At 36.6% G+C, this 13,641-nt stretch overlaps 1 protein-coding gene across 1 annotated transcript in view; it reads left to right on the forward strand.

Moving 5' to 3' along the window:
• GUCY1A2 (guanylate cyclase 1 soluble subunit alpha 2) overlaps positions 1 to 13,641 on the forward strand; it is a 299,132-nt gene that overhangs the window by 7,121 nt on the left and 278,370 nt on the right. The gene's annotated exons all lie outside the window — the stretch shown is intronic.

Genomic DNA, 13,641 nt, shown 5'->3' on the forward strand with positions numbered 1-13,641 from the left:
GTGGCTGCGGATAGCTTCATAGGTTGCTTGGATATTCAGTAAAATTCTCAGAATAATTGAATGCATATTCTTGTTTAATTGTTGATGATTATATTTCTTTTGTGTTTAATATTTTTGGTCTAATGGTTTGTGTTATCAAACAAAAATGCTTAGAATTTGCATCGATTCTGTGCAAGATGCAGTCAAGTATGCAAACCTGTTTGAATTTGACTTGCATGTGCCATTTAAAGCAAAATTGTAGCATGAAGTTATGCTAAGAGAGAGCAGATGGGAAAGCGTCTTCCTCCTGGAGCTCTTTGAGTGGACTGTTCTATTTTAAGAAGTTAGGTAAATGTATGACTCTCCTCTCATATCCTGCATAAGTCTGCTTACACTCTGCACAGTTTCTCTCAAATGAGAGAAATATTTGTTAGCAAGTAGACACCTGTTGCCAAAGATGCACTGCTAGGAAATGGAAGGACATATCACTTCAGGACAGTATCTGAAGACATAGAATCATGTGCTGCAAGCTTTTAGCCACTCATAAAATACAAAATCCCAGCCTAGTGTGATTTAGGAAGCAGGATCACTGGGATTATCTCTGAAGGTGCAAGATGTGCTATCCCTGTTGTACGGAATTGAGAAAGAGTTAATGCATTAGAACTAAAATAGGGAGCAATCACTGCCTGGGCAGGTTTTATTTGAGGCCTATTAAATAGTTCATTATTAGGCTTGTGACTATCAAACATTAGTGAACATAATATGTACCTGAAGTAAATTGAATGCAGATTCCAGAGCCTCTTCCTCAGAGGGTCTGATTGAATAGCTCTGGGAAGGTGTCTAAACTCTACATTTTAAAGTGGGTATGCTATAGGGCTGCATAAAGGTGATGAAATTCCAGTAATTCCAACCGTTGGGATCACTGATCTAGACTGTGAGTTGCACACACTGATTTTTGAGATAGAATCTGGAAATGACACTATTGGAATAAGTATATCACTGGAAATTCTTCCCTAAAAGAGAAGGAATAAAGAGGGTGAGTTGGGACCACATCCTATGTGGTATCTTTTGTGATCAAAATAATCTTGTTGCTTGTGTGGTAGATTTTTTTGTGGACTCTTACCCCATTTTTCTTAAGAATGTTTTGGTAGTTCCCCTAAGTTTATGTCAGTAGATTGCATGCCTTTGTTATTTTAAGTGTCCTGTCACCTCATTCCTTAAAATGATGAAACAGCTATTCAAAAACTTTGGGAATAGTGAAGGGGCAGGGAGAAGCAGGACTGTTTTGAGGGGTCAGTTTGACATAGGCATAAGCTTCTGTGTTTTCCAGAATAAAACTGATACAGTATTCTTCAAAAGCTCCATCTGCTGGTTCATTTTGGAATGATAACTTGTTCACATGCCAATGAAAATTTTAGAAAGGGGTGGAGGAAGAAAGAAGAGATCTTGGTGCCAGAAAAAAGTTTTTTTTTTTCTTTTTAAAAATTAATTAATTTTTAATTGAAGTAATATTTGAATATTCCCATCGTGTTGCCACCACAACACCAACAGTTGTACCTGCCACCAAGTCACCAACAGTCCACTACCCTAGTCCATTGTGCTACCTTTGCTTTTTGTTTTTATTCCTCACCCAAACCCTCCTCTCCTCTGAGTGCTTCAGTTCTATAGTCAGCTCTCAAAGATTAGTTTTTAAGCTTGTCTTTATCTGACACTCACTATAGTCACTCTCTATTCCACATATTAGTGACACTATCTGATATTTATCATTTTCTTCTGACTTATTTCACGTAGCATTTTCCCTTCCAGCTCCATCCATATTGCTGGAAATGGCATGAATTTATCTTTCTTGATCACTGGGTCATATTCTATTGTGTATATATATATATATCACATCTTTTTGATCTACACATCTGTTTTGGGTCACTTAGGTTGTTTAGCTATAGTAATTTTTTTTTTTTCTAGAAAGGAAGCCATCAGAGGTTCAGATATAGAACCACTCCTCAAACACTACCAAAATATCATCAATATAATAAGGTTCTTTTATCTGCCTCTTTAGCCAATTAGTCTTTCTTTCTTTCAGTGGCTCACTAGGGTGGCAGACTAGTTGAACTCTACAAATAAATAGTGACCCAACATTTGAAGAAGTTTGCATTTTTATAGAGGTCTAGAGCCAATCTATCATGAGAGTGAGCTATTCATGTAGAGATCGTAATGTTACCTTAATTGCAAGTACTTGAAGGTCACTTGATTCTTTTTCCATTCATTGTATTGCATTTGTTATGTGTGAATCAACCTTCCTCAGTGGAAGGAATAAAACTATTGTAAGACATGCTTCCATTCCTTGTTGCTTTATGCCTGTGCTTGTTCATGCATTGACTCTCCAACTAAATATTAGGAGAGACTGATTGTTATGATTAATTTTATTCACATGCACATACATATAGATGCACACATATCCATCCCATTTTCTTTCACTTTTTTTCCCCATCGAACATTAAGTTATTGTTCACATCTGAAGTATAGGAATTACTATAATGTCCTGTGGTTTTGGTTCATCCAGTCTCCTATGTATGTCTGTCCATGCCCTGCAAAAGATCTAATTGATAAAGGCAGTTAATATGTGTTTGCTAGGTGAATGAATAAATGATTGAATAAATCCTTGTGTACTTTTTGTTATAACTGGTTACGTTCTGTAGACTTCATGCTCTATTTTCATTCACTATTTTAGTTGATTATTTAACTATGTGCAATATTTTCATCAACATAAATAAATGTATGTAGAGTTTCAACGGTGTATTTTAGAATGCCCTGCGATTTTCCAATCACTCACATTTGTATGTTTTATCGGAGCTTCACAGTAATCTAGATTTTAGGCTGATCATTTATAGTTGGATTAACACAATTATGTTAAAATGCCTGTAGACGCAGAAATTGATTGGGGGAGCAGATATACTGCCACTTACAAGTGTTTGTATTCTGTAAGTTAAATAGGTACAAAATAGGTACAGGTAGAGACATGGTATCTCTACCATGTTCTTTTGTTCATTTTTTTTAATTTTTATTTATTTTTTTTTTGTGGGACCCTCGCCGGTGGCTGGGGATCGAACTACCACTGCAGAGGCTGTGGGCAGCCTCGCAACCCAGTGCTCAACTGCTGCGCCACCAGGGGAGTCCTGCTTATTTGTTCATTATTATCTCAATATGCAAGAAATTCTGTGCTATTAAACATTCTATTAAGAAAAATCTCTACAAACCAGCATATGCACAAATCTATCCTGCAGTAGTTGTGAACAGATAAAATAGCACAACACACATGGAGGGATAAAGTTCTAGAAAAAAGTGGCCAAGCTAGAAGTCATTGATTTAGAAACAGGTAAACTGGTATTGGGTATTGTTTGAGGGCCCAGCTGATATTGGAGAGAATAAATTTGTAGCCTAAATTGAGAGGAGGAGTGTGACTTAGAGAGGCATAAAGTGGTAAAGGTTTTCATTACAAATTAGAAGGCCTGTAGGTAACATTGAGCTCGAGGAGCTTGGGGACAGTCCATTGCAGCGGAGGCTGTGTTCTGGCAAGTCCCGTACATGGTTGTGAGGCACAGCAGACCTGCACCTTCAGTACCAACCTTCCTGGATTGGATACAGATATTTAGTGTACAGCTGGGCCTTTAATTCATTCTCTCATGGGGAGGCTGTTGAACAGAGGAAGGCAAATTAGGAGTTCCTAGGACTTTAACAAAAAGTTTTCCAAACTTGCAGCATTTGGTGTATAATTTAATTGATGTGTATGTCTTTTCTTTTTTTTTTTTAAGATGCCTGTAAGCCTGTTTGTGTATTTGTGTGCCCCAGATGGATGGGTGCAGGTGAAGCAATTCAATAAATGTTACATTTGGATTTTTGCTTTAATCTGACTTTGGGGATGGAAATTTTCTGTCTCTTTCCATTTTTGAGATCATATAATGCCTACCTCTCACGGAAGGGTAAATATGTAATGAATTGTGAGCAGAGAATTAAAGACACTGCTTACTATCGTGCATCACTGTCAATGACTTCCTTGTGCTGCTTTGCTGCTGTCTTGAAGACCAAAAACATCAGTGTTCAGATGCTTTCCCTCCTTTACTATGGTAAAGAACAGGTTTCCAAGTCAAACTCTAACCCCTGCTGTTACTTCAGGCATTCTTGGATAAGTCTCTCTGAAGCTCAGTTTCTTACCTATAAAATGTGGGTCATACTTATTACATAGGATTTGGAGATTAAAATTATGAATAACAAAGTATTTAGAATACTGTAAAGGGTCATTTAATTTTGGTGTCTTTTTCTAACTTCAGTTCTCTGTAGATATGCATTTTGGTGATATTGTCTGATATCTTCCGTTCCTCCAGCGACCATCTTTGGCAAAGCCTCTAGTTATTTTCTTCCTTTATAGTTTTTGCTTAGCACTTTCATGATTCTTGTAGGAAATATTCAACATTTCTGGGTATACAACATTTCAGGGTTATTCTCTAGGTCTAATATGCTTAGAAGTGGTATTTCCTCCCAGAAATCACAAATGTGATCATATTGGTTATGTATTTATCCACTCATTCACTTACCTCTCACTTCATTTTTTCAGATGGCATTTATTTACCAATGGGCACTTCCAGATTCGCTCAGCATGGACTTGATATGTGTTAAACACATGCGAGAAGTGGGATACTCAGACAACTTTGATATTTTCTGTTTGGATTTAAAAGATATAAAATCATATTAAAAAAGTCACAGGCTAAAGTATGTGACAGCTATTTTTGCACCTTCCTCTCCATTCTATTCCCACCTTTTCTTATTTGGCATAATGTAGAGAACATATAGACTGAAAGAAGGGTTTGTTTATTGAACCCTTATGTATCAGGCACTGTACAGTATTCTTAACACTTTATGTCATGAAATACAACAGTTTTTCTGGAGTGATGCATTACCGTGGTCTAGGAAATAGCAAGAACCAGACCTCTCTGACTTGAGCTTGTGATACTCTAACTTCCACTCAAGGTTCTACTGAGCGCTTCATGAACTGGCCCAGTAAGCTTCATCTTCCCCTGTGGCCTGTGTCCTAGTAGTACCCAGGATTGAAATGCCCCCTTGCTCCACTTTTCCATGTGATCAGCCCTTTCATGGCTTTCAGAGTTCAGCTCAGTATCACCTCCCCTGCCTACCATTCTCTTTCCCCACACTTTTATTTCCATATAACTCTGATCATCAGAAGCTATCTTTTTATTTACATGTTTACCTATGTATTATTGCCTTTCTTGTCTTGCTGAAATTTAAGCTCTGCAAGGGCAGAGAACTTGACTGGGTCCTCATGATGAACTTTCCCATACTTAGAATAGTCCTGGCTGGATTTAGGTTCTTAGTAAATCTTTACCTACTAAATAAATGTCATTTTGGAAGAAGTCTTAGAGTTGGAAAAGTAAGATTGTAGTTACAAAATCTGTAGGGTAGGAGAGGGAGAATTATCATGTAGTTGGTGACTATTTTGGACCCAGCAGCAGTGTTTTTAATATATGTTCATTGTTTTTATAATATGTATTAATGAATTAAAAAAAATAGAAAATCTTGTGAGAAATTTGGAGACATTGAGTAACTTGCTTATGATCACAATTAATTACTGATAGAGATAAGATTACATCTTGGTGTGTTTATCCCCAGGCTTTGTATTCCTTCCACCATATTTTATGTGTCAAACCTCTGGGCATGGCAGACACTGCCATTCACTGCCTAGCTCATTAGGAAGGAAGGACTTCTTCCCCTAGATGTTGGGAATGTTGCTGAGAGTCACCTTGAACTGTCGCTGGTCTAAGAGAGCTGCCTTGTCCAAGGTCATGCCCTTTACTGGTGCCTTATTAACATGGAGGTATGAAAAAGTGTCCCCTTATCTTAATTGAGCCAACAATGAAGTTACAACCTTGTGTAGGGTCAGCTGATACCACTGTTGGAAGTGTGTCAGAATCCATCTTCTCCCTCATTCCAATTCTGCTTCGTTTGTTGCTCTTTCATGATCATTGATCCCAAGAGTGCTCCATAATAAGCTTTCTGCTTGCTACTCTTCTCCGAATCTGCTCCCTAGGGAGCTCACCCTACAGTAGTGAGCTTGGAAGCTGTGATGGCATTAATAAAAGTGCAGAAGTCAGCAATGGGGAGGTGGCATTTGGAAGAAATATAATAAGCTTAGATTTGGATTTTTTGAATTTAGGGTATGAATGATAAGCTCTAGCTTATAAACTTTTTGAGGGCTTAGGCTCATTTGTCTTAGCACAGTGTCTGCCCCAATGTAGGCAGTTGAGTCAGTAACTAGACCATTGTTAATTGGGTGTTGGAGTTTGGTTGAAAATTCATGGAGGTAAGAGCTAATATCATTGCACTAAAAGAGCTGCCTTGCCCAAGGTCATACTCTACCAGTACCTAATCACAAGCTCTCTGAAAGAGAAAAAGTAAGAGCAATAAAATATTGAGAGTGCCAGAAGAATAAATGCCTTATTTTTGTTTCTGGGGATGGGTGGTGTCTGGAGGCAACTGTGAGTAAAGGTGGTAGTGGCTGGTATTTGTAAAATAATGGCAAATGATTTGAGGGCGGTTCTGTCTAACCTTGTGTGAGAGAGAAAGTTGGTAGTCTTAGTAAATAAGTGACAGTCCTCTACCTAAGGTAGAAACATGGCTTTAAGGAGGGAATATACAAGGAGTGAACACAGGATATTATGGGCATGAAATTTCTATCCAAGACATTTTGCCATAAAAGTAAAGAGAGAGAGTGGGCCTCCCCGGTGGCGCAGCGGTTGAGCGCTGGGTTGCGAAGCTGCCTGCGGCCTCTGCAGCGCTGGTTCGATCCCTGGCTGCTCCCTGGCCACCGGAGGAGGGTCCCACATGGTGCACAGACCTCTCCTGCTGCCCGCTGCTCCCCTCAGCAGTGTACTTCGGTCCTTCTGCCTGCTCTGCTCCCCACTCTGGCTCTGGTGAATTCTCTCACCCTCCCACGCTTCTGACTGTACCCAGTGCATGTATAAACAAAACAAACAAACAAACAAACAAATAAATAAATAAAACATGCCTCTATAAAAAAAAAAAAAGTAAAGAGAGGGAGGTAGATGGCAGGTCTTGAGGCCTAATCAAAGTTTATTAAAGAAGTAGAGATATATTTGGAGGTAATAGACTGGCCATAAAATTTGGAGATGAATGAGATGAGTAGTCTTTGTGAAAAGATAGGGTTGACTTAGGGGCATTCTCTAGCCTGTAGAGTCAGGATACTTCTTTCTTTGTAATCAAAGGGAATGCCTCATGGCAGAATATGTAAGACAGCTGCCACATTTACACCTATTTTATAATTTATAACTGGTCAGTAATTTTGTATGTACTGTGGCTGTTAAATTTAAATTTCCTTGCTATTTGCAGTTTTCTATGTGTATCTTAATTATGGTGGCTGCAGTGACCTTGGGGTGTCAAATGGAATGTCACTAATTTAGCCTTCAGAAGTTATATATTCATGAAGCATACTTTTTTTTCATTTGTAAATTCCCCTGTGGATAACTTTTGCATTGCTTTATCAACCTGAAAACTTCAGATTTTCTCATCCTTTTAAAGAGAGGATTTTATAAATTGAACTTGTGGAAGGAACTGTTGTTTGGGTTGTGCTTATTTTCTCTGCTCTTTCTGTTTCAAAGTTAATTTGGGATATGTATTTTATATAGATAACCTCTGTTATTACCCCCTTTGTGTTTGATATGACTTTGTTTAGTGTTAGAGCTCTTTTTGACACTGAAGAAAAGGTCACTAATGGAAAGAACTCTCAAGATATAAGAAGCCAACTGAATAGGACTTAATTTTGTTGTTATATCAAAATAGCTCACACAGTTGAAAGGTGATATGAAAGGTGAAATAAGGTCAAGGAGGACACACACTATCAATTGTGGGTTCTTAGCTCACTCCCCTTCTCTTTCTGGGTAAATGTCACTCAGTTTTGTCAAGCATGTATTTTTGCCTACTTTGTATACCACCAGATCCTAAGTCTGGTAGTGCCTGGCACATAATAGTTGATCAGCAAATATTTGTTCAGTGAATAAGTTTAATGCGAATATGTTTGTCTACCCATGCCACACAAATGTTGTAAGAACAGAGTAAGATGATAAATGCAGATGTACTTTATTAAAATAAAATCAATACCAATAACAAAGAATCAGAAAATACAAATATAAGCAATTATAATGGCCTGTTATTTCTGTTCTTTCATCATAAATTTACTAGACACCCACTCTCTGTGTGTTAAGCCAGAGCACAAGCTCTATGGAATAGTCATTCTAGTTATTACCTGCAGAATTAAGGAACAAAGAAGTGCTGGATTTTCTGGAGATACTCTTATAACCTGTGATACCATTCAATTTACATTACATACTGGAGGGCGAGGGGATGGAGAATAAGTTTATTTCTACATGATCTAACTATATTAAAATTCATCAGAGGTTCATTAAAAAGGTATTTGTTGGCCTTTTATATGCCAGGAGTTTTTGAGATATCATTTTAGGGGGGGAAAGTATTTATAATTCCTACTTCTCTCAATTTTTTCTTCTGTTTTTTGTTTTGTTTTGGTAGCATTTCAGAGATGAAATTTCATAAGGATTTTATCCTTCTTTGAACTCTTTCTTGTGAAAAAAAAAAATCTTCCCAAAGGAAAGCAAGGATCTATGGAAGAGAAATTCACATTAGCCCAACATCAGACTTGAGATCTGCAATCTGCATTAGCAGGAAGTCTGCCTTCTTCCTCTTCTTTTTTATTTTTTTAAGATTTATTTATTTATGCAAACACAAACTGGGGTACAGGCCAGAGGTGTGGGGGGTTAGAGAATTCACTAGAGACAGAGTGGGGAAGACTGTCTTCTTAATTCAGTTTCTGCAGACCTCTGCAGAAGGAAAAGTGTCTTGTTTCTTAACCAAATTCTTGCCGTGCAGGGTCACTCTGAGTCTGTTTTCCCAATTTCTTTTTTCCCTTCTGTGACTGGTTTAATTTTTGAATGAGCGATGTCTTGATTTTTGAACATTATCTTACCAAATCTTTGATTTTTGACTTAGGAAATTTTTGTAATGTTTTTATATTATAGAAAGGAAAGGATACAGAGATTCTTAAAATTGCGCTTTTATGATAATATTTACAGGCATAAATCTGAGTTCTTTCTTTTTATGTATATACATATCTCTACCTATCTCTGTGTATCTATATCACTATGTACCCCCACCCCCACTTCTCTCTCTCTCTCTTTCTGATTGATTATATAAATCAGAAGGGAAATGACTCTGTGATTGTATTCCAAATTTAAAAATGTCATTTAATAGAAACCTGGAATGGGTATAATTACACTCTTGTGTATAAGAATTTGCCACAAGTAATGAAAATGTCTTTTACCTCCTTAACAAAAGAATCTGCCTCTAAAGGCATTTATTGTAGGGAGTTATAATGAGATGATTGTGTTGTAATGGAACAGAGATGAGGGAAAGAGTCAATTTTAGCCATAGACTATTGTAATTGCATGTGAAGCTTCAGACATATGGGGGAGTTTCTTAGTGTGGATGCTGGAGAAGAAAGATTTATTGTTTCCTCCTGATATAAAGATCAATAAACGCTATGTGGACCTGACAGTGTTTGGAAGCTATAAAGTCTCTTTCTCTCTCTCATGTTAACTTACTGCCTTTATAAACACATTTCAAAGAAAACCAGCTATCGCTTTTTTGTTCTGAATTAAAAATTTTTCTCCCCAAAGTTTGTTTCCAAAGTGCAAACCTGCCTTTCCTACTGAAGGACAATGAATGGGGTTACTTCACTGGTGCCAGAGGCTGCCAGTATGAATTGGGGTGTAAGAGGCTGCAGTCTGCTGGTCCTCAAGCACTGGGGCAGATTTCTCCTACTCAGCTATGTTCTTGAGATGGAGGTGGGGATGTTGGAGGAAATCAAACACTAAGTCAGTTGTGAAAGTAATTTTCCACCATTAGTCTTGCTTTCTTGACTGTTGGAAAAAAAAAAATCCAGGGAATCTAGGTATCAATACCTGGTTAACACAGATGCCCAGTGCTTTGATCATAGCAGTGGCCTTTATCACGTGAGTGGAGTCAGTGGTGATTGTAATGATAGACGTTGACAATCCCTCCGAACATGTAATTGTAAGAAGCATTTTACTATATCCTACCCCAATGGATATGACACTTTTTTTATTTTATTTTATTATATATATATTTACATTATTTTTCATTTATGCACAATGTATACATTTTCACCTTGGTTATAGTCCTCATACAATTCCCACCCCCTCGTTTTAATCCTAACTTTTTCAAAGAATTTATACTAGTAAGTCACTTTAAGTGAATCGATAAAAATATTACCATTGTATAAAGTATAGCATATGAGCTTACAAACATGGATCTAAAAATAAGAGCAAAACAAAAGCTCCTGGCCATTAGATAGGTATTCAGCTACTTTATGTGCTTTATAAATCAAATCAAGATATGCTCACCAGGAAGCATCTTAAAAATCTAAAATAACAAAGCTTATTATTTTGCTCTTCCAGAGTATCTATTAAAAAAGGAAGTAAAGGTTACCAAGCAAAGCATATCAAAGCTTCTGCCTTGGCATTTACAAAAAATTGTGATTTATTTCTGGTAATCCTTAATCTCAATCTCTTTCTCAATTCCTATATCAAAACCTCATGCCACAGAAAGCTGCTCCCATGAGAAAAATTAAACTGTACATTATCAATAGCTTACCTTCTTAAACGATTAATTGATAAATGTCTCTCTTGATTTTATGCACCTATACAGGGGTGGAAAGTAACTTTTTGGCTGGCAGATTGGGGGTGGATGGATGTGGATAGGTCTCTTGGTGCTCCTAAAATTGAATCCCATGTCTCTTCCACAGCTCTGGCATATATTTATGGCTGTCTAGCATTGGGTACTTCTGTGTACTTTGTGACTGCTATCTGGAGATCTCTGTATCTCCAGTAAATAGTTTAATATTCTTGGTCTGTAGCAATAACAGATTTCTTTGGGAGGTAAATGTAAATTAAAAATACATAGCACCCTTGATGATCTGGCATTATACTTAACCATGCATCGTAAATTATTTCCTGTTACTTTAAAGAACAATTATTTCTTACTTAAGTGTTTATTTTTTTCCAGTTATGATTCTTTAATTGAAGTAACATTGCATTATAACAATATATATGTCTCAGGCATGCATCTTTGATAATTAGCATGTGTACCTGCTATGTGAAGTTCATGGCTAAACTTCCATTTCTGTCCTTTGCCACACCATCATACCATTTGTCCTGATTTATCCACTTCTCTTTGCCCTTCCCTTCTGATAGCCACTAAATGGTTCCATAGTATGAAAGTTTAGGTTTTATAAAGTTAATCTTTTTGTTTGTTTTCTCTGTTTACTACATATGGGTGAAATAATGTGGTGTTTGGCTTATTTCAAGAGTATATTTCCTTTTGTGCTCACCATGTTATTGTATATAGCAGGATTTCATCTTTTATATAGTTGTATAGTATTCCATTTGCATATTTTCCACACCTTCTTTATCCTTTCATCTGTTAATGGGCGCTTAGGTTTTTTTCTAGCTCTTGGCTAGAAAGTGAATATCTAGATTATATGGAATCACTATTTTAATTTTTTTGTACTGCTTTCCATAATGACTGTACCATTTTACATTCCCATCAACAGTATAGAATGGCTTTTCACAGATGATTTGTCATTGTTGTTTTGGTTTGTATTTCTCTAATAATAAGAGATGATGAACATCATTGTCTTTGGAGAATGACTGTTCAGATTTTCTGCCTATTTTTTAATTGGGCTGTTTGTTTTTTTATTGTTAAAGTGTATGATTTCTTTCTATATTTTGGGTATTAACCCCCTGTTGGACATATGATGTACAAATACCTTCTTCCATTTAGTAGGATGTCTTTGTTTTGATACAAGTTTCATTCGCTATGCAGAAGATTTTTAGTTTGATATAGTCCCATTTGTTTATTTTTGCTTCTGTTTCTCTTGCTCATGGAGGTGAGCCTCCAGACACATATCTAAGGCTAATGTCAGGAAACATTCCCCCCTCCAATTTCTCTTTCTGCTAGTTAATTATTTGAACATAGAAATGCAACATATTTTTATATATTAATTTTTGTAACCTGCCACTTTACTATATTTGTTTATTATTTCTAAGAGCTTTTTACCAGAATATTTGGAGTTTTCTATATATATTTTGTCATCTGCAAATGGTTACAGTTTTACCTCTCCTATCCCAGTTTGGATACCTTTATACCCTTTTATCTAATTGCTCTTGCTAGGAGTTCCATAAGTATATTGAATTTTAATGGTGAGAGTAGATATCCTTGTTTCTTAGGAAAAGTTTTTAATTTTTTTTGCCATTGAGTATGATGTTAGCTGTGGGCTTGTCATATATTGTCTTAATTGTGTAGAGGTACATTTCTATACCCATTTTGTTGATTTTTTTTTAATATCATAAAAGGCTGATGAATTGGGTCAAATGGTTTGTCTGTGTCTGTTGAGATGATCATATGAGTTTTGGCAGTGTTCATTTTAAATAAAGCTCACAGGACTTAATGGGGATGACTCTGTCCTTATGTTTGTAATGTTTAGAGGTTCCAGAGATTTTGCTACTTACATGAATAATTTATGAGTAGTATGTGGTGTGCCGATTATAGATACCCCTTAAATTCCAGTTAAGAGCCCTTATTCATGCAAGAAAATTAACATGTTTTTAGAAACTGGAAAACAATTAGTGATACCGAGTGAGTATCATCTTCTTAAACATCATGTCATTACAGTTCTCTGCCATTTGGTGTGAATGGATGTATATGACTTGTGTGGGTCATCATTTGACTGATATTTGTAAAACTGAATGGTATTCTAGAAAGAACTTGAAAATAATATACTGTGCTGGAGACACTTTTCTACTTTTGTAGGCAGCTGTTGCTCATATCCCTTTACTCACATCCTTTCACTGGCTCCTTTCTGTAGTTATTAAATTTCCATAAGTAATGAGACAAATGACTAAGAAATACAAGAGGGTTAAAAATCAGATTTGAAAGTGAACAAGTTCTGATGTATTTTGTTAGAGGTCTTTGAAAATATCCTCTATCACAATTCACATTGTGATGGCTATTTTTGTGAGAAATGGCTTATTTGGATTAGTTTTTAGTGCAGGCAGTTTGGAAGAGAATTTTGAACAACCAAGGCTTTCACCAACTCTGCTATTTCTTAACTCCTAAGAACAAAAGGTATTAGTGACATTATTTTTTCTTCTTAATTTTACCCACTTGGGGATTGTGAGGGAATGATATGTTGATGTATATTTCCCATACTAAAAAGCCACTTGCAATGAGTGACATTCATTTAGAGTTTACAAAGCATGTATAAAACACACGTCCTACTCTGGCTCACCCAGGAAATAAGTGAAATAGGCAGGGGCAAGGATTATTAGCTGGTTCAAGTTTAGGCTGATGACACTGAAGCTCAAAGAGAAACAGCAGTTTGTCCAAAGTCGAGAAGCTAATACACCTTAACTTCTAAGTCTAGCTCACCTGATCCTACACTCTTCCCACCATGACATGTCTCTCATTATGTCCATGAATAGTTCC

The sequence above is a fragment of the Talpa occidentalis genome, unplaced genomic scaffold (assembly GCF_014898055.3).
Source record: "Talpa occidentalis isolate TD23 unplaced genomic scaffold, MPIMG_talOcc4v2.1 talOcc4.12, whole genome shotgun sequence".
Taxonomy (NCBI): domain Eukaryota; kingdom Metazoa; phylum Chordata; class Mammalia; order Eulipotyphla; family Talpidae; genus Talpa; species Talpa occidentalis.